We start from the raw sequence: 8,799 nt of genomic DNA on the forward strand, positions 1-8,799 counted from the left end.
ACACACACACACACACACACACACACACACACACACACACACACACAACTCCAGGTAACCTGCAACACTATTTAGCTATTGACATTGGCACAGCCTTTTGCAGAGTAGCCCAAGAGTTGGTGACAGGGTGAGACTGAATGGGAGCTGCAGTCCGATGCCACCATGCCTTCACACACAATCTTGGCACACTGGTAGATAATACAAGATGACAAGGACAATGGATTGTGTATGTGTTTGTGAAAAGATGCTTGACAATTAGGCTTGCTACTGTTGCATGGAGATACCAGGATTCCTGAGAAGCTCATTGGACTGAGCCTGAGCAGCAACAAGATAATTTATGTTTGTCAGATGTGACAAAATCAGATTGGCTAAAGCAAGACACTGAAAAGTAATCTCCCTATTTAAACTTTCACTAAACTGCATGTTGAATCTATTGTATTTTAAAGTACACCCTTGTGTGTTTCGGTTGTACATCCTCAAAGGCTGGCTGAATAGAAAGAGTTTGCCATGTGAATCTTAAAATAATCTTGTTTGGGGGAATGCAAGGTCACTAATGGTCAATCCCCGGAGCACAATCAGGAGCAAAGTCAAGAAGGCTCATCACTTAGACATGAGACGGATATTGAGCCTGACAGGACACAAATCATCTCATGCAATACTTACAAGTCGTAACTGAAAGTGAATCAGTTCAATTCCAGTTTAGGCCAAGGATAACAAGCCATTCACAATCTCAGTCTTGAGGACAACTACTCAACTCTGAGGTCCTCTCAGTTCACTGAGCTTTTCGTCCTGTAATAGACCAGGAGCTAAGATCGGCTACCTCAAAAAGACACCTACATTTAATCACCTGTTTGTGATGTCTTCGCAGCCAAGTCTGAATAAAGTTTCCTTGGCTCAGCGTAACAATGTAGCGTAACAACTGTAACAACGCAACTAAAGTATTGTTGCAGTCCTTCAGTCTGTCTTCATGTCGGCACTTCGGCAATCTCTCAGCAACATCTGCACTGCTAACATCATTACCGAGCCAACAGGTTAAAATAAGTACACGTGCACTAACATGCACATACAGATGCAAGCCATTTGTTGTTGCCATCTGCCTATCAGGACTGCCTAATCATTCAAATCCCTTCATACACAACAGGCACAGCCTACGAGAGCAATTTGGGGTTAAGTACACATCAACCTGGCCTAGCGGAGCCGGGGATCCCTTGATTGAAGGACAACCTGTTTCAACTACAGAGCCACAGTCGCCCGTATCAGTTAGTGTGTGAGTCTCTCGCACAGCCGATGCTTCTCTGCCAGCAGCGCAGCAGCCAATTACATTCCAAACATCACTTGACTCATCAAGGAGTAAAACGTGGTAATCAATTAGCAGGCAGGGATTCTGCAGCATACTGCAATTCGCAACACAACAAAGGAGCACTTTTTATACCATGAGATATTATTTATAAAGTAATAAAGATCCTCCGCCCTTTTATTTCATTTCCTTCCTTGATTTCATTAATCTAACCATGTCCACGGCATGCCTCTGTGGGTTACGTTGTTTGGTCGAAAGGTTTCCCACTTTGATCCAGACTGAAATATCTTAAGTGCTAGATGCATTGTACAAAACGTATTCCAGACATCCATTGTGCCTAGAGGATGAGGATCCCTTTACTTTGCCTCTAGTGTGCACCAGCCAGTCAATTAACATCTATTTTCATCTACTGGATGAATCCCTTTAAAAACACATTTGTGATGCCTTTGTTTTTAACTGCCACCATGAAGTCCACAGTTGTGGTTTTGAGTAAAATGTTTCAAAATGACTGGATGGATTGCCATGGAATCTGGTGCAGGTATCCACGTCCCCCACAGGATAACTCGTAATCACTTTCAATTTCAATTTGTCCAATACTTTGGACTTGGCCAAATACCTGCAAAAACAACAGCCTGAGCTGTGCTTTGTGTGTAGTGCTCATTAGCACATGTCAGCATAGCATACTAAACTAATACCAGACAGCAGGCTGAGCATATGACGCGGAACTGGTGACGCATTAGACCCATTCTCATCAGGTATAGTTTGACTGCGGGCAAACCTGCGTCGTCACAATTCACATAAGACGTGGGCCCACGGGTCTGCTCGAGCATTTCTGCAGAGATCACATGATCATCTGACATCATCGAAAGTGGATGTTGTTTGTACTCTGAGGAATGAGCACAGTGGGCGAACAATGTGGTGCTGCTCCAGGCAAGCATTGATTTATGAGGATGTATGGAAACAATATACTGCACCAAGCAATCTTCTGAGCTGTGGAACATCTACAGAGAGAAATGTGGAAAAGAGAAAGAAAACTAACATGCTGAATTGGCATCCCCATTTGCAACCATAACAATTGTATTACTGCATTGTGTACGTTCACAAAAAAGAATGTAAGACACCAGGAAGGTTTAAAAGAATACAAAGCTATGTGTACTGATGTATGTACAGCATAATCAGAGACTGTTACATTGTAGCTTTTCTCTGTAAAGTGAGCTGCAGTGCCTCACAGCTACACTGACTGTCATGTAATATTGAGTACTGGGGAGCCCCCTTGTCATCTCAGGTCTCATCCACCACTGTCATATGCCATTAGGCATGGAAGCAGCCTTATTTGGCTATGAAAGGTCCCTTAGTAGACACTTAGGGCCCTCATACTGCTACCAGGGGTTCCAAAAGACTTTTAGGCGAGGCAGGGTAGAGATGAATTCTACAAAAGTCTTCTGCTGGCTGTCTCTGCCTCTCTGATGGGATATCTGACGCGTTTGGATCCTAGAAGATGCACAGGAGTGGCAGGCTTAAAAAGACATGGAGTAAATGATTTAATAGCAAATCTGAGGCAGCAAAGCAACCAGAGAGCTGCGGCATCCCACGGGAAATGGTCTAAACCTTTGTTACAACTCATATCCTCAGTCAGACATGACCTTTTTTATTGTCTTCTCCATTTCAACATGTTTTTTTTCTCCCACTGAGTTTATCCAAAGTTCAATATTTCAAAATATAATATATCCAACTGTTTATATCCAAATGCATAAATGCTTTAAAGAGGTTTCATCATGATAAGGTTACACATTCGATGATAATTACTGTGTACCACATAGAAGCAAGCAAATCACATCTATACGGTCCTGACAAGGCTTTCTTTATTATTGTTGATTCAAATGTAGTTGATTGGTTTAACAACAGCAAGAAAAAACAAGTAAGAGAAAGGTCTGTCGTCTTGAACGCCACTATGTTAAAAACATGAATGCAAGAAGCTTTCGCAGTTGAGAGCCACGCACACACACACAGCCATCAGTCATCCCCTCTGAAAGCACTGCTAAATGAATTTGTAGGAAAACACGTCTTCCTGTAAATCCAATAAATCTAAACAAACAAAGTTATAGTGGTGCGACGTTGCCTCAACAGGGAGTCAACTCTATTAAGCATGAGGCTTACTTCCAAAATAAGAAGTCTGTCTGCCATGCCAATGAGTTGAATGTTTAACTTGTTTAGGAAGCAAAAGTATTTCCTAATTTCATTAAGGGAACAAAGGATGCTATTTTTCAGAGGCCACTGGACGTTTTGTAGCCAGTGCCACTTTGCACTGGGAGTTCACAAGGCTTTAAGATGGTTAGAATTGACATGGCGTCTCTTACAGCGTGTCTATTAGGCACTGATTTAATTTGGGGCTGTATATTTATAGTCCCTGAAGCAAGAACAATGACATGGCCCTCTCTTTATGATTAGTTGTGTCTCTGCCTGTCTGTCATTAGATTAAGTTGGAATCAGGCGCTCAGGGGCTGCGCTTGAAACACCACCACAAATGGGTTAATCCAACCCAAAATGCATGACATTAGGTTCATCTGGTAGACAATACGTCTCTCCCTCAGGTCAGTGGATACACACACAAGCCATTCACTCTAAATTCCATACGATTTAAAATGCTGTCAGAGCCGTGTGTCTCTGTCTTTGACTCTAAGTTCAAAGCTATGAATCCATTCCATTTACGCCATTCACTGAGCTCACTTGAACCAATTCACTTGGTCTGTTGTGGTGTTCCGCAAAGCTACTGCATGGATGAATATGTTAAAATGCCATCCAACTTGGATCACAATATATTATTTGCTTCAGTGAGCGGAAAAATACGACACCCGTACGGTGGGATGCAAGGCAATACAATAGCCCTGCAATAACAGCAAACGTACTAAAAATGTTCATTATTTGTTGATACTTCAGTTTTCTTTTGTGTTAAATCAGTTCTGTTTTGGGGGCTATACTTATGAGGCAATAATGTTGTGCTGAACTGAATTACTGTGTATTGGACAGTGTTATACAAATTTTAAATTTTAAAATGTAAACTCTGGTGGTGCTAGATGAAAAGATAAGTGGTCACCAACGTAAATAGCCAATCCATCTACTCGTTGGTGAGTCATTTCTAGAACTGTCAACCTCATGGTGGCACTAGAGGATACGTCAGCATGTTTCATCCTCTGGGGAACATGAATGACATCTATGGCAATCTATCCAATATTTGTTGAGATATTTTAGTCGGGACCAAAATGGTGACCGACCTGACCAACAATGTAATCAAAGAAGCCACGCTGCTAGCTTGACTAAACACCGAACAACATAGTAAAAGAAAGAACACGTCTCCGTAACGCAGTGACACATCGCATACTCATTTCTATAAATCCATTCTACTCTTATTGTATCATTCATTTCCTATTTCAGTCTGCCATTGAGCTAAATAAAGCTCAAGGGATGCTTGTAAGGATGGAGGTCGAGCGAGAGTAATATCAACCAGTCTGCATCTGTGTTTATGACTTTCGACAGGGCTGATGTACGTATGCTTCAAGCAGATCGGAGGCTTTTAGTGCCGAACAAAGGGTAAGTGTGAGTACGCTACACGGCAGTACAGTATGCATGTTCATGTGAAACGAATTGGTCAGTTGTGTATCAAGCTAGTTGTGAGTACCCTGTGGCTACTCAAAAAGGTCTGACAGTCATGATTAAAGACGATTGCCGGCCAGAGCATCACAAGGGAAGATACAAAGTGTCTCCTTTTATGGATCAATGACATTGTCACGTGCCTTTATTATTAAGGTATCAACTGTATATGATTTGCAACCTAATTGTGGTGCTAATTGGCAACAAACTGTTTAAATGTTTAGCAGCTAAACTAGCCAGTTGAAGCAGTGGTAAATGGATGGCTTGAGTAAATTCTTTACCCGATGATCTCGAACCTGAAGGACTTCAGTGACTTGAAGTTTGACTTGTAGCACAGTCTTGCAGTCCCATCCATAGAATATACTGTATATATCAAGCTGATATAGTCACCGCAGTGCCACCCATTGGTTTGTGGACTACGGTTTTGAATTCTCGAGTCAACATCTTGGTTTTTTAGTCGTCGCCACCTTTTCTTGGAACCTGAAGTGACACGAGAAGGTGAAGATAAGACCAACCGAACACTGAACAATACATTTGACGGCAACCAAAATGCTACAATTAACACGGAACATCATGCTTTGTTGAAACTAGAGACTGAGACCATAAACTCATGTTTACAATGTTTACTCAGGTAAAAAGTAATAAGTGTACACAAAAAAAAAATGAAAGGCATTTAAAGCATTTTAACCTCATTGGAGTTGTGCTTTTTCTAATCCATTACAAAGCCAGAACAAAACATATGCCACACGTCCAATACTGACTTACAGCATTATATTTGCTCTACGTTTTTGCACTGATTATCTACACTACATACATTTTATAGATTATGTGGTGTAAATGCCTCCCACATATGCAGAATTGCTCTTCAGTTATTCAATGTTGAAAGATGTCCCTGAATATATTTGTTACTGTTGAAAATAAAATTACATTAAAAAAAGGAAAGTTAGGTCAAAGACAATAAATGCAATGTCCCTTCCATGGCATGTGCATCTTCTGCAAATTCTGTGTTTTGTGCAAATGCCCTTGTAAAAGAAGAATAACAGAGGAGCGTTAATAAAGCGTAAACACTGCATTGACAAAATGGTCTCACTCTGGAGTTCTTTCTTTTCTTTTTCTTTAGAGTGTATGGAGAATGTGCATGTAGCCTGTAAGCAGTGTACACGGTGTAAAAACATGCAAAATCTGGCACGAAAGTGAAATGGTCTGGGAACCAAAAAGCATAACAAAACAAATGTGGGAGCTCTAAGATGCAGAACAAAGTGTTCAGCTCTCTGATAGAGTTTATCATCTTCACCCCTTTTATTGTAATGAGCCACATTCACATTCCACTCTGCTGGAGCTCAGAAAGTAGACCAAAGTCTGAGCTTTAGAAAGTGATATCATCATGAATCATTCCAGATAACAATGGACAAACATTTTCATATAACAGCACATGTATGATTCATATGTCATGAAAAATGAATGGAGGCAGAGGGAATCTTTCTTGCGCATTACAGGAAAGATATACTCATAATTGTATCCATAAATAAGTCTTTTTTTGGTGATGCTGCTCCCTGCTTTTGGAGCTATAGTACTCCCAGCATCTATATCTTACAATCAGGATAAATAAATCCATGTGTTGTGTCTATTATGTTACCAAGATGATGTCATGATTAAAACAAGGCCCTACAGAGCCCAGACAACACTTAAGGTGACCGGTCCTTAGACCCTCTCTGCTCGGCCTAAAGTCCACACTTAAGTTATCTTCTTGTCCTCTTCCTCCCGTTTGTCATTTAACAGTGCTCTCCAACCTTCAGATGTGATACTTACTTTACTGTCTTGCCCTTTGGATGACTTATCAGGAACCCTCAGTGGCCTAACATTCTTTTGAATTTGTCCCAGGTGTGGACTGTGACCAGAGAGGTGAAATTCATGCACCATCACTCAGATTGATTGCCTCCTTCCTGTTCTGGCGCTTCTCTCGAACAGTCGGCTGGAGCTGCACCAGAGAAAAATGGTGGCATGTAGACCATCCCTCTCAGGAGTGCTGAGTGAGGAAAAGCAGACCCAAACACCGCCACTCCCCTTCGTCAACCCCCACATTTTTCATCATTGGCTGCGTTAGAAAGGCAACATCATGCACGCCATGTCTGGGAACGTCAACAGAAAGGGGGTGGAGAAGGATGTTTCCCTACCGTCTTCTCTGGACCATGCTTCTCTGAAATCCTCTTATGGCTTTGATTACAAGTTATTACCCTTCACTATCTCAGGAGCCATTGATCATTTGTGAGACCTGTGAGATCACTTCCTACTCCGAGCCTTTCCTGCCTTGTAACTGTCAAGCGGCACTCCACCTCACCTCGCACTCATTGAAGTCCAGCCCTTGCTACAAGGAGAAAAACAGCAGACTGGCCAATTCGGTCAGTGTGTGTAGAATATTGCTGGTTATAGGCCTGGAAGTTGTCATGAGAGGGAACATCATGCTTCGCTTTAACTTCTGCCAGAAAATAACAGTTAAGTAAATGTTGTCATTGAAGAAACAGCCATTTGATTTGCTACAAATTCCACCAAGAAAAAAACAATTGTGAGAGTGAGATCATCATTGTGCAAGTCCCAATGAATTGTGGAAGGCAAATGAAAGCATCGTAACATTAGAGCTATTATCTAAAATATAGAAATTGGAATGGAGCTGCTTAGATTGATAGCTTGAGGTGTGTGTGTGTGCGCGAGGGAGGGAGAGAGAGAGAGAGAGAGAGAGAGAGAGAGAGAGAGAGAGAGAGAGACCCATCAGGATCACAAAATGGCAGATGTATGGGACTTACTGGTGCAGGTATAGTGTTATCTGTGGATATTGTGCTGTTATTAATGTGTAATATGATACGATATATGATATAATATTATAAAAATGCACCTGAGAATGGAGCCAGCAGACAGAAAAGCAAATAGAAAACTAAACAAACACTAATCAATTAGATATTTGTTTAAAATCACACCACTATATCACATTGCTGAAAGTGAAACATGTTTTTCTGAGTTGACACAACCGTTCTTTGTTTTACACAAGAGCCTTGCAATATTAATATGGTCTTTAATATTAATGAACCCTTTACTATTGCTAGTGAATTGAATCGTCCAATAAAACTATTATTGAAAACTATACATTTTCGTGTAAAGTTACAAACTTAATTTTTAGTGTTAATATCACAGATTTAATTATACTTAATTTACATTTTTCAGTGTTAATTCAAATTAAAAAGACCCCCCGAATTTCGAGACTCTACTCAACAATTATAATTAATGTATGACTTGTTAAAAAAAAGATTACAGAAAAGTAGAAAAGGCCATATTGTCCCAAGTTGTATCTCAAAACGCTAGTTCTTTCAATAGACAGGTGCTGTTTTCATTTAGATCCTTGCCGTTTCTTTTCTTAACTCAGGTTTTCTCCTGTTCACAAAAGCATAGCCTGACTGCATTGGCGAAAAATAACTGGAGCAGGCAACTTGAGGATTTGGAAAGTTGCCTAAATGTGAAGTGACAGGAGAGAGCTTTTGGCTCTTTGCGTGACGCCAGCGAACTGGCGCCGAGTCCGCCTTAATTAACAGATCCATGCACTTCATCAAAAACCTTGGGTGTTTTCAAAAGATGGATAAGTGAATGAGTCAGGCAGCCTTCCATGAATTCAGACAAAGAATGATTTGTATTTTTACATTTAAGCAAAACATTATTATTATTATTATTATTTTTATTAGTAGTAGTATTTCACGTATTTCACACAAAATAACAACACCAACATTAATGATAAGCTGGGCTAAAAAGATGAGTCTTCACTCTAGATCTAGGTATTATTCTCATTCTTATTCACTATAACGGTATTT

The sequence above is a fragment of the Anarrhichthys ocellatus genome, unplaced genomic scaffold (assembly GCF_004355925.1).
Source record: "Anarrhichthys ocellatus isolate YVR2014 unplaced genomic scaffold, GSC_Weel_1.0 scaffold18, whole genome shotgun sequence".
NCBI lineage: Eukaryota > Metazoa > Chordata > Actinopteri > Perciformes > Anarhichadidae > Anarrhichthys > Anarrhichthys ocellatus.